We start from the raw sequence: 17,953 nt of genomic DNA on the forward strand, positions 1-17,953 counted from the left end.
TATACCCCTCCCTCCGTTACCTATAACCTGCCTATGTAACACGTACGTATTGCTGGCTGGAGGACAACAAACAAACAAATTCAAATTCACCGGCCGCTGCTGTGCCATTCATTGTAAGTTTTGCGTTCAAAAACTTTAAACAAGACGGCCCAAACAAAAGAAGCGCTCAATGCAAAATATGCGGTATCACGATAAAAGATTCTGGCTCAACCACATCTAATTTTATCAGGCATATGAAAACGCACCCTGATAGGTGAGTAAACATGTTTAGCTCAGCATTGACCATCTACGGTTAGCTTTCTTCTTGCTTTAGCGACGACCTAACGTTACGGGAGGTTAACTCCGACTGTCTTCCTTATCAAATATAAATGAGCGTTTATTTAATTGCCAAACTTGTGGTGGTTGATTAACGTTACGTTAATCATTTACGTGCCGCTGTCTGCCATCACGTTAATAATTAAGGTTGTCTGCAAACAGCTTACAGGATTATTGTTGATCAAATAACGTTACAGTTTCATTTAGTTATAACGTTACACTGGTTTGAGAGTCTGGGATGTGTTGACTTACAGTAGTTTATAAGGTATGATTAGTTGCATAGGCAGTGTTACATGGATCTGCCACTAAGTATATAACAAATAATTGAGGATTCTCTATCATAAGGAAGTGCACTGTAGTGTGTTAAAAAATTCATTTGGTTGCAATAGTGTTTTGCATTTAGCTACACTGTGATGTTTTGCAGTTTTGAACTAAATAGGAACTATGTCAATTTTAGTGTTGTGAGTTATAACATTTTCTATATTTGGTCTTATGGCCCCACAGAGCCAGCACAATAGGAGCCAAGGCCTTTCATTATAATTCATCGACAGACAAGGGAGTCCTTTTTCTTCAGAACCTCAATTGTTGGTCTGTACTGTACTGTATGTTCAAGCTACAAGGCAAAATACAGATATTAACTTAAAAGTAAAGCATTCTTGGTGTTTTTATCAATGTTGCAATAGTCTGTTTACACTGATTATATACCAAAATCAAAGCTGATGCTGTATGCTGATAGATAAAGTAGTCATAATAACATATTGCATGCTTTGAATTCCTTATATATAGCTATGCAGTGTTCTAAGCAGCCTGGATGGGTCGCTGTACGTGATGCAACACTTATTATAACCACAAGAGACTTGAGACTTGACTTGGACTTGTAGCTCTGAGACTTGAGACTTGACTTGGACTCTAGCTCAGAGACTTGAGACTTGACTTGGACTCTAGCTCAGAGACTTGAGACTTGACTTGGACTCTAGCTCAAAGACTTGAGACTTGACTTGGACTCTAGCTCAGAGACTTGAGACTTGACTTGGACTCTAGCTCAGAGACTTGAGACTTGACTTGGACTCTAGCTCAAAGACTTGAGACTTGACTTGGACTCTAGCTCAGAGACTTGAGACTTGACTTGGACTCTAGCTCAGAGACTTGAGACTTGACTTGGACTCTAGCTCAGAGACTTGAGACTTGACTTGGACTCTAGCTCAGAGACTTGAGACTTGACTTGGACTCTAGCTCAGAGACTTGAGACTTGACTTGGACTCTAGCACAGAGACTTGTGAGCATCTCTGAACTAAGACCAGCAGAGCAATTAACCTGCCTCCAAAGGAGCGAGAGCCGCCGACACGCCGCTTTTTACCAAGCGCTGCCCAATGAGGAACCGAGACAGCAGAAAGATATTTTTACATCTTACTCAGTGAATTAAGGCTTTACAATGAGTTAACAGGTAATGTATCTAGTATTAGTTAAGGGAAAGAGACAAACTGGAATTCGGAAGGTGTACGGATGTATCTCTCTCTTTAGGTGTAAGAGCTTTTCTTTTCATAACATTTTGTGAGATTGTTTTCTTTACTAAAAAGCTAAGAGAGCTAAGCGAAGTCGCCGCTCGTGCGCAATGCATCCTGGTACATGTAGACACAGCTGCCACTGCTCCACGAGCAGTAGAACTCGTTTTCTTAGTAAATATAGCACACACTGGGGATTTCTTCAATAGACTACCAATACCATTAGTACCGATTGGACATCCACATTAAGGTGCCCAATTTTCCCTTTGTTGCAATAACAACGCTGAGAGAGGATCGGACTTCTGAGACTGCATGCACAGAAAAGAGAACAAACGGAAAAATGATCTCCAATCCTTACACCTTGCAGCATCCAACCCGTTCGCACTCCCAACTAGTAAAATATGGACAATCGTGTGTCTATTAAACTAATATCTACCTTCCACTCCAAGTACTCCTACAGTTAAACTCCATGCCTTTTTTTCTTCCGTTGTCCCGATAAAAAGGATCTGTGATGTCGTATTATATTTTTCCACCTCCAGGATGAATCTCTCGTCGTCCGTGGTGTTGTAGGGGAGACGTAGACGATATTGGGGGGTGTGTTTTAGTAAATTGAATGGATTCTCTCGCTGTTTCACTTATTTCACTGTTCCTACGGAACCGGTAGGAATCGGACCGGATTAGAACGCAAATTTCTGTCCACATTTCGGTTCCACTTAATGTGTCGACTGAAATATTTTCCCTCTGTCGCTATGAAATGGACGTAAAATATCACACTTTCTCTGTAGTCTACCGTTAACTAGCTACCGTAAATGTAAGCTACTTTTAAAATGCCATATTTTCCCTCTGGGCTCACCAAAACGGACATAAAAGCATATTACACTTACCACATCTATAAAAGAGCCTTTCTTTTATGTCATTTTTCAGCTTTTCAAGAATCGGTTTAGGAATCGGAGACCGTTTTAAAAGTACCGGTTCGGCATCAGAATCATAAAAATCCAAACAGTACCCAAAAAAACAGACCTGGCGCGTATCTTTAGCTGAGCGGAGAGCCGCACCATGCATGCTTCTGGGACGCGCCGTGGTGCGGCTGGTAGAATATCAAGCATTGACTTGAATGACCGCGATTGCTCGTGGTGACTCCGGAACGCAGCGCAGACGCGCCTGGTGGAAAATACCGGTTAAGAGCGACAACTGTAGCGAGTAGTATGAAAGGAAAAATCTTAATTTTGGCTTAAAGATTTTCATTTTCACTGTAAATGCATATTGATTCCAAATATCTGTTATCGGTTCCATTAACTACTAATAATCGGCGTCGGCCTTTAAAAACCAGTATCAGCCGATCCCTAAATCAGATTCTTGGACCTTTGTCATGGCTGACATTTTGACTTGTCATCGCAGGTATCTCCATTCCATCGATTATTGCAATGCAGCTATTACAGTTTTTTACAATTGCTTACACACTAAAATTAAAACTTTCCCAAAATTAGCAAAACCTTACACTTAAGGAGCAAAACATTGGCCTAGATCTGCACAACTGTAAGCACATTGTCATTAGGTTAGCAACAGCAGTGTGTATCTGGTTCAAAGAGGATTAAGTCATATGGAACGTGTGCGTTTCATATGGTAACAAAATATGTTTTTTATAAATTAGTGTATAGTTTTTGAAAGAGTGTTTCATTTTGCAAAGGGTCTGAGGTGTTCTGCTAATTGGGTGTATGATTGTGCTAATTGTGTGTAGTGTTTAGTGTAATGTTCAAAATTGTGCTTAAGCAATTGAAAAAAACTGTAAAAATGCTATTAGTGTGGCCGGTTAGCTCAGTTGGTAGAGGGGGCGCACGTATGTAGAGGTTTATTCCTCGACGCAGAAGGTCAAGCGTTCGAGTCCAACCTGTGATGGTTTCCTGCATGTCTTCCCCCCTCTCTTTCCCCTTTCATATCTCAGCTTTCCTATCCATTAAAGGCGTAAATGCCCAAAATGAATCTGCTATCAGTGACACTTGACGAGTCACAATGTCTGTTGTGAAAAAAGTCTATTCATCTTCAGTTTAGTCATGTGCGCCCCCTATCGTGGACACACCACGCATCTTGGGAACCACTGCACTGTGGGTTAAAGTGTAAACAGTATAGAAGAGAGCATACAGAAGTCCCCACTCTTTTTAGGAGATTCATTTTAAGACAAAAACATGCACTGCTGTATAACAAGTGTCTTTTCTGATACGGCCACTATAGATAGTCGGATATATTAAAATCCAACACGCTTTCAAGTGCTCAAGAGATGGCAGATAACAAATTAAAAAAAGGACTAACTTTTGTCCTACCTAATGAACAGAACCGTACCAATTAAAATGACCACCGACAGGGATGTGACGTTTGAAACATGAATGATTTCATTTATTCGTCATGGGGTTCTTTCAGTTAAACCTGTCATGCAGTGTTTTAACTGTGTCCTGCTCTGCTTAATGAGCAGGTTACAGTATCTCACACAATGAAGGCAACCTGGGACGCCCCCATGTAAATCACGACACTGTTGTCCAATCAGAGTGTTTTACAACCTATAAAATGCTGCCCATTCCAAACAGTTTGACTCGTTAACCAGCATTTGACACTCACTGTGTGCTGAACACAGCCCTTTCAGTTGACTGTTAATTCACAAAAAAGGAAAAATATAACAATGTGACATTAAATTCCCCAAATATTTAGCTTTTTTTTCCTCTTTATGTCACTTATTTTTCAGCTGTTCTCAGTACTGGTAAAAACTAGGCACAGTGCTCCAACTTTTCCATAATGTATGGCAACCCTGCATAAGATATTGTCAATTAGTTAAACATATATCTCCATTCCCAGTTGTCTGAAGGGGATGTTTCATAAGTGAAAAAAAGCCAGGCACCGGATTCGACTCCGACCTGAAGCCATTTGCTGCATGCCATTCCCCCCTCTCTGTCACCTTTCAAGTCTTCATCTGTCCTGTCAATTAAAGGCCTAAAATGCCCCAAAAAATAGTACCATGAGTAAACAACACGAATGGAGTGGAACTAGGAGTGGAGGAGTAACAGGCCGTTCAGACAGAACTTGTAGTGTCATATTAGTCTAAGTGTCAGCGACTCATTGTGTTCACACGAGATGTGTTGTCTAGGCAGCACATCAAAACCAAGAGCTGTGAAAGTAGCAACAGGAAATCACTCTGACACCATGAGTGACTCACCAACTAGCTAATGTATTGAAATAGTTTGAAGAAGGTCAGAGACGAACTGTTCTCGAAAAGAAGCTGCACTCCAGAAAGCAGCCAAAAGCAACCAAAGAGCTTAAACATAGAGCAGATTACTGTGATCAGCGCAGCTATTTTTTTTTTTCCATTCATTGTCTTCATGAGTTTAAATCCATCTCATTCATTCGTTGTCTTCATAAGCATAAATCCATCTCATTCATCCGTTGTCTTCATGAGCACAAATCCATCTTCCTTCATGATGGCGCGGGCAAACCCTGAGGTCAGCTACTGAGTTAGGCAGGCAACACGTGAGAAACATTACAAGATCGCCTGTTAATTTGAGCGCTCAACATTTGATGGATACTACTAGGGTTGCACGATATTGACAAAATGTGATACTGCGATATCGATTATGAATATTGCGATATCAATATTAATGTCAATATTTTTTAAACATATGTAAAATTACAAAAGTTATGGGAAAACGCATCAAATAGATTTGTAACAAATTAAACAAGTTTTCTTACAACACAAGGTTTATTTCAACTGACGGTCATATTGGACTGGTCCAACATGAATAAATAAATAAGGACCATGTCTACAGAACAGGACATGTTTTACTGGTTGGACAGTATAAAATAAATAAAGAGAACAGGACACAACGTTTTTTTTTCGCTTCTCTGATTTATTCCATTTAGTTGTCTCTATCTAGTTCTTCACTTACACTGTCACTGTCGGAATATGCCCACACGTGCATATTCGTTTGGGGATACTTTACCCCATACACTACTATTTAAGAGAAAGCGCACAGCCAGAAAAGGATTTCAGGCTGGGGTTGTCAGCAAAGAATTAGGTGTGTGCTAACAGACAATCATGTCAACTTTCTAACGAAGATTTAAAGATACATTATATTCATTGGGTAATCTAGATTGTAATATAAAGCAGCCGTCGCGTTTGCTCGATAAATAACTGAAACAATGACACAAAAATAAAAATGTATGTAATTACATTTCTGTCAAATGAGTCATTGTCCTAGCAGCACACACACACACAAAAAAAACATTTAAAAACTCAAAAGCAACTTGCCTTTCAGAAGGAAATGTCCCACTTTACTCTGAATAATGTCCACTGCTCACTGTGACAGTTTTCTTGGGAAACTGGTTTGAGTTGTTCTCGCCTGTTTTTAGGAGGCGTGTCGTCTCGTGTGGCCCTGTGATGTCATATTATTATTGCCATCGTTGCAATAAATGCCAATACAAATAGATTTGACTTGATTGGCGCACCACACACAATGTATTTGACCCTCTTTACTTAAGTTAGGAATCACTTTGTATAGACGTGGATTAATGGAATAAGACTACATTATTATGTTGAATGCTGGGGATATACAGAGCATTATGGGAAGCCATAGCGCTAAGTCCATCCTGTAAGAAAAGCTAAATGAAGGTAGGTGATGTACTGCAGGCTCGAACTGAGTCTCCCTCACATGTTGAGTGGGAATATAATAATACAAAATCAATCCTTTCCCGAGTTGACACTCTGCCCACACTGTTACCATTACCAGTTGGTCTCCTTGAATTAGAAACACGCCGGGCTCTTCTGTCCTCTCATCCTCACAGCCACGGGCGACAACTGACGCAAGCTCCTCTGATCTCACAACTTCTCACTGAGGCGGAAGATACAGAGTGCACATCACTCCCCAACCGAAGATTACTGCACCACGTATACACAGCACTTCGGTTCTGACATCATCACATGAGCCTTTTTTACCTTCTTATCCAAAGGCTATATGATCAGGCTAATTATTCGGCACTGTAGGGAACCGTGCGTGCTTTTCTGTGTCTTTCCTGCATAGCAACCCCTCCATCCAGCTGTGCCAGTGTGCCGTACTGCATGAGCACATTCAATCTGACAGCATCAAGAAGGTATTACAGCATGTTTGGGGACCCCCTGTTATGGTGGCTGTATGTCATGTCACATCACATTTTCCGACCATGTACGGTAGTGTGGCTTTTAAAGCCATACTGACGCAAACCCTCTGTTATCTTAGGTGGTTATATTCAAGACCTCCGTCAAGAAAAAAAAACCTGCTAATTTTCGCCATACGTGACCACTGCGCCTCGGTTGAAAATGCTTTGGCTTCTTGTCATCACTAATTTCTCCGACAACAAAAATTAATAAATAATAAATGTTTACTAAGCCGGGCAGTATATAGCGAGCTATCACACAGCGTCAATCAATCCAGAAACTTTAACTTTCATTTAAATGAATGGGGCGTTATGCCAGCTGATTCTTAGACGGATTTCTGAGGACTCACTCGGAAGATTTTTCGTCATATTTCAATGGGGGTATTACGTGGCGTTACACTTAGGTAAATTAGCAAGGCCATATTAAATAGCTAGACACTTGAAAGGCAACAGCAGCATGAATCTCCCCACGCGCGAAGACGGCACGTAATAAAGGGCTGCAGCTGCTGAGGCTTCCGTTAACGCCAATGCAGCCTAAAGCAAAATTAACGTGAATCGTACGGTCGTTAATGATATGGCTGTAACATTGCAAAACACCGTTTTTTTTGAGGGACGTTTCATCACCGGTGGTCCTTTCTTACCGGTGTGAGTCATTTCATCAACAGGCAGCGGTCGTACTGATAAGCTGTTGAATTCTGAACCCATCAAGCGCTCGAACCTGAATGTGTCAATACACGGTTTAATGCTCAGCTTACCTTTACCGGATCAGGTCTTCACACCATCGCTGGACCAAGCACCGGCTGCTAAATCCAAAAGCACGTCCGTTTCTGGAAGCAAGGCGATCACAACAGAGAGTCACTGGTGGAATGTGTGTGTGTGTGTGTGTGTGTGTGTGTGTGTGTGTGTGTGTGTGTGTGTGTGTGTGTGTGTGTGTGTGTGTGCGTGCGTGCATGTGTGTGTGTGTGTGCGTGCGTGTGTGTGTGTGTGTGTGTGTGTGTGTGTGTGTGTGAGAAAGTGGCACAAGCCTGTGGTCCGTGAACTGCAGCAAGTTGACCAAGGTTAGCCAGAAAAGCAGGCGATTTTGCTTTACAAAATAAAAGCAGACAGTTCTAGTGTGACATCAGGCAGAAATAAAGTAGGGAAACGTTCTCTAAAGGTTGCAACGTTAGGCGAACGTTCTGGGAACGTTCTGAGAACGTTAGATGTAACCAAAAACTAACGTTCCCTAAACGTCAGGAAAACTTTCCATGGGAACCAAAAACTAACCTTCAGGGAACCAAAAATTGTTAGCTGGGTATGGAATTGAAGGATTGACAAATAAACCGAACTGATCAAATGACATTCTCTATGTGCTTAAACACATAACGTATTCAATATCTATTTATAATAGGCCTACATCACTTGTCTTACTTTTCACCATTGTTGTTCTTTCTCCAAAGTATTTTTTTGTATTTTCAATTTATACAGATTTTCACCCGCAGAGTAACGGACAATCTGCTTCTTGTTTACACCGGCACGTACATGCCCATTGTATGCAAATCGTCATGTGATATGGTTTGTCACTTGTCAGACGTCTTAATATAATCTTATAATACATCCAGGCAGAAGGGAGCTTCTGGCTCTGAAGGGAGCTTCTGGCTCTGGCTTAGAAGAAAGGACAATGGATGGGGAAAGCAAGGATCCTAGTGCTGGCTGCAGGGGGCAATAGGCACACATCTCTGCCACTGCTCCACCACCTTGATGTTCCGGGATTAAAGGAGTAAAACATTAGTGAATGGTAGCTCCCGCCTTAAGACCCTGCTTAGCAGGTGGACCCACCTGTGTGCTCACATCCATCCATGGTTAATATGGACAGAAATTAGCTCGGCTACTGGAGTTAAAACTCTTGTGTGGACAGAGATCGTTTTTGTTTCAAAACGTAGTAGTAGTGTGGATGCAGCCTGAGGTGTGGTAATGTAAGATCAATCCTCCAGGGGACCAACATGTAGCACGTAGCCTACCAGATTTGTCTCATGTAGGATAATACGTTGACACATAGGCCTAGTGCAATTTGTTTGAAACAGGCCTGTTAATAACAGCATAGCCTACCTATAGCCTTCAACATGAATTTCTATAAACCTTCACAAAATTGAAAGAGAAGTATGGTTACACATGATTATTGTGAGTGATGTACAGTACAACTGTACTCCGATACTTCCTGCTCCAGGTTTGCTGTGTCCATTAGTTTGTGGTAATTTGAGTAAAACGAAATTGACCATGTAAGCACAATATCAAGTAAAATAATAAAAGGTAGTCAACTACATTTGTAGCCTGACATCAACAATGACACAAGATCCCTCTACAAGACCGTTTGCCTTAAGATTAGGGAAAAATGCAGGAGCCACCTACCAAGGCCCTATCACTTTAGTTCACATTGTCCCTTAGTGGTGCATATTACCAAATGCATTTGCATTTTAGTTCAAATTAAAGTGTCAATTCAGCTTTGGTTGAAAAATAGTATTATTTCTTTCTGACAGATACATGCTTAATTTGGAAATAAGGATTTTATTTTGAAGCAAAATGGAAGTAGAATTGTGTTACTGCAACGGACTTCACTCTGGCCGATTCATCCAACTTAGGGAAAGTGAAGACGTTTCTTCGACATGTCGCTTGTAAGACCAGAAATGGAATAACTTAATTCATTTCAATTCATGTATTCATGTCCATGTGTACAAACCCCAATAATAAATATTTAATGCAAACCGATAATTTTGTCACAAACTTGGGGGACATAAACCAAAAAAAGAAAAAGTACTTGGCATTAATTATTTTTAACTGTAGTATTTTCTTTAGGCAACAGACACACTTTGCATCAAGGGGCAGATTTATCCTCCTAGCCTATATGATGTTTAGAAATATTTCATGCATCTCTATCTCCCTGGGAATTCAGTATGCTCCCTACATCTCAAGACTAGGTTGTATGACTGAGGCATCTTTCTCTGATTTAAAACAACAAGAAATTGTATTGTCTGGGCATGAAAAGTCATGCTCTTTCTTTTTCTGACTGTAAGATGTGGTTAAAAGACATAAACAAAAAAACTAGTCCGCAGACCTCTGATTTGTACTTTGTAAAATAAAAAGATAGATGACATACACTACTCATTTCCCCACGCTCTGTCTCCTATTTTAACTTCCTTTTCAATCCTCTCTCTAAATTATGAACTAAGGAGAGATTGGAGAGAATCTGGGACTGAACCTTGTAGCTTCACTACTGGAGTCCCTCAGAGTTCTGTTCTGGGTACCCCTCCTATTTTCTCTTTCCACCAAGTCACTTGGCTCTGTTAATTACTCACATGGCTTTTCCTACCACATCTATGCAGATGACCCTAAACTAAATCTGTCTTGTCCCTGGTCTGGCCCATCCTACATCCAGGCCATGGTCAAACCATACACCCCAACCCATCCACTCTAGCTAAACAAAATCACAACTTTCAAACGTTTGCTGTCCTGGCTCCGCAATATTGGAATGAGCTCCCAATGGAAATCAGGACAGCAGAAATGTACACATCTTCCGTCACAGACTGAAAACTCATCTTTTTATACTGCACCTTAACTTCCCATAACTCTTACTCCATCTCCTATTGTTTTTAAATGCAGCACTTAACGCAGTTCAGCATATTTGATGAAGTTGATGCACTTGTGTGATTCTTGCTATTTGTGGGTTGTATCCATATGGTTGAATTAAGTTATTTGAAGTGGCTTTGGATAAAAGCATCAGCTAAATAAATATAATGTAATATAATATATTCCAGGTGTACCTGTACAGTACCAGCAGACATACATTTAGATTCCAACCAAAACAACCGTCCACCACCACCCTCATTTAACATCACAATCATTTTCCTTGGCACACTAAATTCCTACATGTCAAATTTACTTTTCATTTATAGCACATCCTTTCAGGATGCAGTGTTTACCCTTTGATGACAGTAGGGTTGGTAAATGAAGTGGTGTATTTAGCTAAAGAAGTGCTAATGATTAAACAGTTCACACTGCAATTAGCACTTCATTATGTGGAGCAGGATTCACCTGAAGTAAAGTTGTGAATGCCCTGGAACTGCCTGATGAGAGAGAGAAAGAGAGAGAGAGAGAGAGAGAGAGAGAGAGAGAGAGAGAGCAAGAGAGAGAGAGGGAGGGGGCAGGATAGACAGGAGACTGTCTCAGATCATCTGCAGGACATAGTGGATCCTATACAGAACCTTAAGACAGACTGATCCTGAACCTCTTCAGCCCTCTAGCCAACAAAAGGCTGCTTTTCTAAAAACGTGCTAACGTGTGTGTCTATGTCGGTGGATTTGAGGCCACTAAAATCTGACTTGACAGACCTGAGTCATAATGTCCATATCTACAGTTCACTATATTGACCCACCACCACATCCATCATTATGTAACTATAGTACAAGCACGTTTAGATTTCAGTCTCTGATATGTCACTATTTCAGCAACACTTTTTGACTATAACAGTTTATTGCATTTCATTTTTATTTTGCTAGTTGTGTTTTATTGTCTTATTCCAAAATCTTTTCCACAACACCATTTCTCAATTATATAATTAATTCATTATGCCACTTCTGTCAATCAAGACCAACAGACCAGAGTCAGTTAAGTGACTGGTTATCCACTTATTCAGACCAAAGCAACAAAGTAGAGGTCAATGAAAACAGCTGTATCCATCCATCCATCTTCGTCCGCTTATCTGGTGTCGGGTCGCCGTGGGAGCAGCACCAGCAGAGGACCCCAAACTTCCCTTTCCAGAGCCACATTAACCAGCTCTGACTGGGGTATCCCGAGGCGTAGGCCAGGTTAGATATAATCCCTCAACCTAGTCCTGGGTCTTCCCCGAGGCCTCCTCCCTGCTGGACGTGCCTGGAACAGAGGCACCCAGGGGGCATCCTTACCAGATGCCCAAACCACCTCAACTGGCTCCTTTCGACGCGAAGGAGCAGCGGCTGAGCTTCTCATCCTATCTCTAAGGGAGACGCCAGCCACCCTCCTGAAGAAACCCATTTCGGCCACTTGAAAACAGCTTTGGTCAAATAAAAATGACCTATCATAAATACTGAATAAACTATGACTATGATGTATGAAAAAAAAGCTTTGTGTCGTCATTGATGTTCTTTCTTGTAACATCACATTGAGAATGGTTTTCTTTTTTCTTTTTTACATGTTGTGAAACAAATGTAAAAAAATAAATCTGTTATATTATGTAGTTGTAATATAAATGTAATGTGCATAAGTATTGTGTGCAACATAAACTGAATACAGAGAAAATGAACTATGAAGTGTAAACTACAGAGAAAACCATCCAACATTTGTTAATACAAATTTAACGGTGGAAAACAGGACCCCCAATTCCTCCACCAAGTGGTGCAGATTATCCGAATCAGCAATATGCGCATAATAGACACTAATTAAATTAAATAATAGCTTCTTGCCAGAAATTTGCCAGATCAACACAAGTTCCACCTTGTTCCCGAAGCATTGTAACCATCACTTACAGCAACAAAGCTCAGTGGTGGGGAGCCTTGTATACAGAGCACAGCAATCTTGTCAGTGAGGACGATGATGGACGATTATCATGTGACCCAAGTTCTGAAGGAAGACCATAAATTGTGGATGGAAGTTCTGAAAAAAAGCTAGTAAGCAACAGATTATATCACATTCTCACCCTGTAAAGACAAGTGTTGTTGTTTTGAGAGAAGAAATTGACCTGATGTACATCTGTGACTGAAAAAAACTTAATTCCTGACACTAAACCATATAGCCATAGTCTATGTTAGGTAATCCCAAATAAGCAGTGAATGTCACAGCTTATTGAGCCACAAGATGGCAGCAAATGTATTGACTGACGTCAATGTGTGATACTGTAGAAAGTTAGTTATTAGTAATAGAATACTATATATATAGAATATTATATATATAATTGTTGTTGATATTATACATACACGTACACCAAAAATATAAATAATACAAGATCATATGACGATACTTTACAAGTTAGCCTGTGTTAAGACAAGACAAGACAAGACAAGTGTATTAGTATAGTACCTTTCAACAAAAAGACAATTCATACTTTAAAGAGTAGAATAAAAAAGAAAAAAAAAAAAAAAAGCTAAATAGAATAAAACCAATACATGATCAAAATCAGTGGCAAACAAAACGTTTTTCAATGCTTTTGTTAAGGATATGTATGGAAATTAAACGTCAGCTTATTTTTCATATTAAGTATGTTCATCTAAGGCAAAATGGCAAACATGGCCATCACAGGGCTGTAGTTAAGGTGTACGGCTCACCTGTCTAGACCTGTGCATTCAAGGAAAAAGGAACCAGGCCTGATTTAACTTATTGGGACTTTAGCTTATTCAGTGTATCCCCCAGAGTTAGACAAGTCCATACATACCCTTCTCATCTCTGTGCGTGTCGTAACTCTGTCTGACGCACCCACCGCTAGCTTAGCCTAGCACAGATCCTGGAGGTAACCGGCTCCATCTAGCCTACTGCTCCCAATAAGTGACAAAATAACTTTTTCCTATTTACATCTTGTGATTTGTATAGTCACAGCGTGTACAAATAACAAGGTCACATGAGACACCGCCATCTTCTAATCGTTCTAACGTATGTATGGACTTATCTAACTCTGGGGGATACGCTGAATAAGCTAAAGTCCCAATAAGTCGGCATGTTCCATCAAGTGAGCATGTTTCCCTGTAGGAGTGGGACATTTTAATGTTGTTACTTCAGTTGAATAATAATATACAGTATTGTGTAGTAATGCCGCTGAATTAGCAGTTGAGTGATTTGAAAAAGTTTACTGCTGTCACTGTGTTGCATTGGGAAAGTATGCTGTGGAGAAATCAAACCAGAAAGCACACATTATGATTACTTTGTGTCGACTCTTATGTGATTATCACATCCTTCCAATTATTCTGATGGCATACATTTATGTTTGGAGTACATTGAAACACTGTCTGTAAAAACTGGTGCAGTTTGTTACTTTCAACCCTATTTTTCAGTGACAGATCTGTGCATTGCCACTAGATTTGGCCAAAGGATAAATTAACATTTCCTGTCCAAAAAGTAGTAAAAAGCAACCTGCTTGTCCAGTCCGACCCCTATTCTATACTGATTTAATCTATCAAAATACCCCCCAGCTTCCATTTTCACAACAATATAATCAACAATGTGAAATAAGAAAAGAAAACCATCAACAATATCACCATTAGCATACCATACATTCCCCTTCCTCATTTCTGTAGCCTAACTTGCAAATTTTTTTTTTTAAACCGTCTGCTATTTTTACTTTGTTTGATTTCTTCCTCCAGTCCATTCCAGTAAATCACCCAACAAATTGATACGCACATACATTTAAGGTTGTTGCGAAGACAAAGTAGTTTCAAATTAAGTTTTCCCACAATCTATATTTTCTGTCCAAGAAAATGTTTTTGTACATCGCCAGAAAGTGAATAATTTCTTGCCTGTACATTGTTTGTGCCGTCTTAAATTCAACCTCTTTTCTGAATTTCTATGTTTTCGAATAAAAAAATAAATAAATTGTTATTGTGTTCCAGATATCAAACATTGTTTACTATCCTTATGGCTTTAGTATGGTAGGTGCTGCCTCACTCCTCCACTCAGTAATTCAGATTCGGTAACACAAGTGAACAATGCCTGCCTTAAATTGTTACATGTTGGCTGTTCTGTTACCATGGATACAGTCACCTGGTAACTGAACTAAAGAAAAGTTTTTATTTTGAAGACACCAACTTATGATATACTGTTACAGTTTTTTTCAATTGCTTAAGCACAATTTGGAAAACAGGGACCGTCTTTTTCAAAACACACCATATGAAACGCACACGTTTCATTTGACTTAATTAAGTTTGAACCAGATACACACTGCTGTTGCTAACCTAAAACACTTTTAGCAATTCTACTTCTCAGTGATTAGAGTACTATAAATGAAGTACACAGAGAAAGTGCAAATTTACAATAAGTTCACCAAACACTACACAAGACCAATGCTGCAGACTGAGGAAAATACCATTTATTTCTCTCCATATACCCAAATCAGTCAACATGTCAACATGGAGAATCACAAGTTTTCATGCTACTACAGTAGTGTGCATAACACTGTTAGCTCAGCAAACAACAGACAAACATAACATACGGTATCCAGTACAGGTTACAATCACAAAAAAAACAACAACAAATAAAAAAATGATCTGAAAAGGTACAGCAAAGACATTATCTCTACGCCTAGTTGGATCTGACCAGAGAATTTCATCAACATCACAGGCGATATATCTTCATTGGCAAGACAACCGCCTTGAATGTCGAATCCATCCTTGCAAAGCTGCGGCGTTGACTTGGTCACAGGCGTCCTCCATGGCCTCAATGAGGGGTACCTGAGCCTGGGGCCGCAGATCCTAAACCCTCGTGTGAATATGGGCCCCGCTTCCTCCTTGTCGTTCTCGACTCTCAATCCTCAAATGTCACAGGGAGGGGTATCAAAAGGTCTTATATGGTGCAAACAATGAGCAGCTAATTACTGTAAGTGTAGACAGATTTTCTTTTACCTGTTTCCTTGTCGAAATGTCCTCATGACAGATGCCGCTGTATATCTACTAAGATTTGGCTGAACTCTTAGTCCAGCCTCCCTCAGCGTCAATCCGTGGTTCACAACATGGTCCACTAGTGTTGCGTGACTTTCATTTGATACATTTGGTCCTCTTCTTCTTTGAGCATATTCTCCGGCTTCAGGTCTTCCTCTCCCTCTCCCTCTCCCTCCACCTCGGCCTGTACCTCTGGCTGGGCCTCTTCCTCTACCTCCTTCTCCTCCTCTGTGGATTCCCCCTCTCACTCTCAGTATTCTTCTTCTGACTCCTTCCATTTTGGTTGAAGGCAGGTGAACTTACCTGCTGCATTTTATGTAGTGCTTAAACCTGATTGGTGTGTCTACAATTAAGCAATCATGTGTTTTCATACCTGGTGGCATTGGTTCATGGGTGTGTTCATTTGAAAGCCCTTGCTTTAAAATTGCAAGAAAATGACATCACGATAAATGTCTGTGTCAAATGCATACAAGTGTGTTTAGTGTTTTGCAAATGACTGTGTGTGATGTTTTGCAAAAAGTGTGAAGCTGACAATGTGCTTACAGTTGTGCAGATCTAGGCCAGTGTTTTGCTCCTTGAGTGTAAGGTTTTGCTAATTGTGGGAAAGTTTTAATTTTAGTGTGTAAGCAATTGTAAAAAACTGTAAGAGCAACTTTTACATGATACATCTACTGTATGTAGTCATGTTTGTTTATCCACAACAGACACCAAAAGAAGCATATCTCTGGAAAAAGTAAATCAACTATGTGTATAATCTGTGTCAGTTTGAGTTACTCGAAAGAAGGGATGTCATTTGTTATACTTAAAGGTCCCATGGCATGAAAATTTCACTTTATGAGGTTTTTTAACATTAATATGCGTTCCGTGCGTGCTGTAAGGCTGTCTGACGGTTCCAGCATTAGCTTAGCCAAGCACAGATCCTGCAGGTAACTGGTTCCAACTAGCCTACTGCTCCGAATTGTGACAAAAGTGACAAAATAATGCCAACATGTTACCGGGAACTATATTCTCAGGCGGAAGAATATAGTACTTGGGCGGAGTGATATGCTTGCAGCAAGCCTGTCTGAGAATATAGTTCCCGGTTTGTTTACAGTTAGAAGACGGCTGTGTCTCATGTTACGTTGTTTTTTGTACACGCTGTGACTCTACAAATCACAACATGTAAATAGGAACATGTTGGCGTTATTTTGTCACTTATTGGGAGCAGTAGGATTACTGGAACCATTCACCTGCATCTCCTGTGCTGGCCTGATGCCGCTGGAGCCGTCAGATAGCATTACAGCACGCACGGAGATGAGAAGGGTATGTATGGACTTGTATAACTCTGGGGGTTACGGTGAATAAGCTAAATTCCCAATAAGTCGGCGTGTTCCTTTAAAGGTCCCATGACATGGTGCTCTTTGGATGCTTTTATATAGACCTTAGTGGTCCCCTAATAAGGTATCTGAAATCTCTTTTATATACACCTTAGTGGTCCCCTAATACTGTATCTGAAGTCTCTTTTATATAGACCTTAGTGGCCCCCTAATACTGTATCTGAAGTCTCTTTTATATAGACCTTAGTGGTCCCCTAATACTGTATCTGAAGTCTCTTTTATATAGACCTTAGTGGTCCCCTAATACTGTTTCTGAAGTCTCTTTTATATAGACCTTAGTGGTCCCCTAATACTGTATCTGAAGTCTCTTTTATATAGACCTTAGTGGTCCCCTAATACTGTATCTGAAGTCTCTGTTCCTTTAAGTGTTAATTAGGGCTAGTGTGTGTGTGTGTGTGTGTGTGTGTGTGTGTGTGTGTGTGTGTGTGTGTGTGTGTGTGTGTGTGTGTGTGTGTGTGTGTGTGTGTGTGTGTGTGTGTGTGTGTGTGTGTGTGTGTGTGTGTGTGTGTGTGTGTGTGTGTGTGTGTGTGTGTGTGGTTAGGGTAAGGGTTAGGGTTAGGCATTTAGTTGTGATGGTTATGGTTAGGGTAAGGGGCTAGGGAATGCATTATGTCAATGATGGGTCCCCACAAAGATAGTGAAACGCACTATGTGTGTGTGTGTGTGTGTGTGTGTGTGTGTGTGTGTGTGTGTGTGTGTGTGTATGTGCGTGTATGTGGGTGTGTGTGGGTGTGTGTGTGTGTGTGTCTGTGTGTGTGCTTGTAACAATTCATTTTATATAATTATTTTACAGGACAAACATGAATAATAATCAGAGACACACTTTGGACTGAGAGTGGAGGTCTGAGGGTGGGTTGCAGGGTTATATGCCCCAATATGTCTCTGACCGGCCCTGCAGAGAGTCACAGGCACGCACATCCCAGGTAGCCTTCATTAA

At 40.5% G+C, this 17,953-nt stretch overlaps 1 long non-coding RNA gene across 1 annotated transcript in view; it reads right to left on the reverse strand.

Annotated features, from left to right (window-relative positions):
- The window catches only part of LOC114565173 (uncharacterized), a 43,129-nt gene extending 35,303 nt beyond the window's left edge, over window positions 1-7,826 (reverse strand). The window contains exon 1 of the long non-coding RNA XR_003693884.1: window positions 7,745-7,826. This is a non-coding gene — a long non-coding RNA (uncharacterized LOC114565173). The remainder of the gene's footprint in view (window positions 1-7,744) is intronic.
- Window positions 7,827-17,953: the final 10,127 nt, after the last annotated feature.

Source organism: Perca flavescens, chromosome 12, assembly GCF_004354835.1.
Source record: "Perca flavescens isolate YP-PL-M2 chromosome 12, PFLA_1.0, whole genome shotgun sequence".
Taxonomy (NCBI): Eukaryota; Metazoa; Chordata; class Actinopteri; order Perciformes; family Percidae; genus Perca; species Perca flavescens.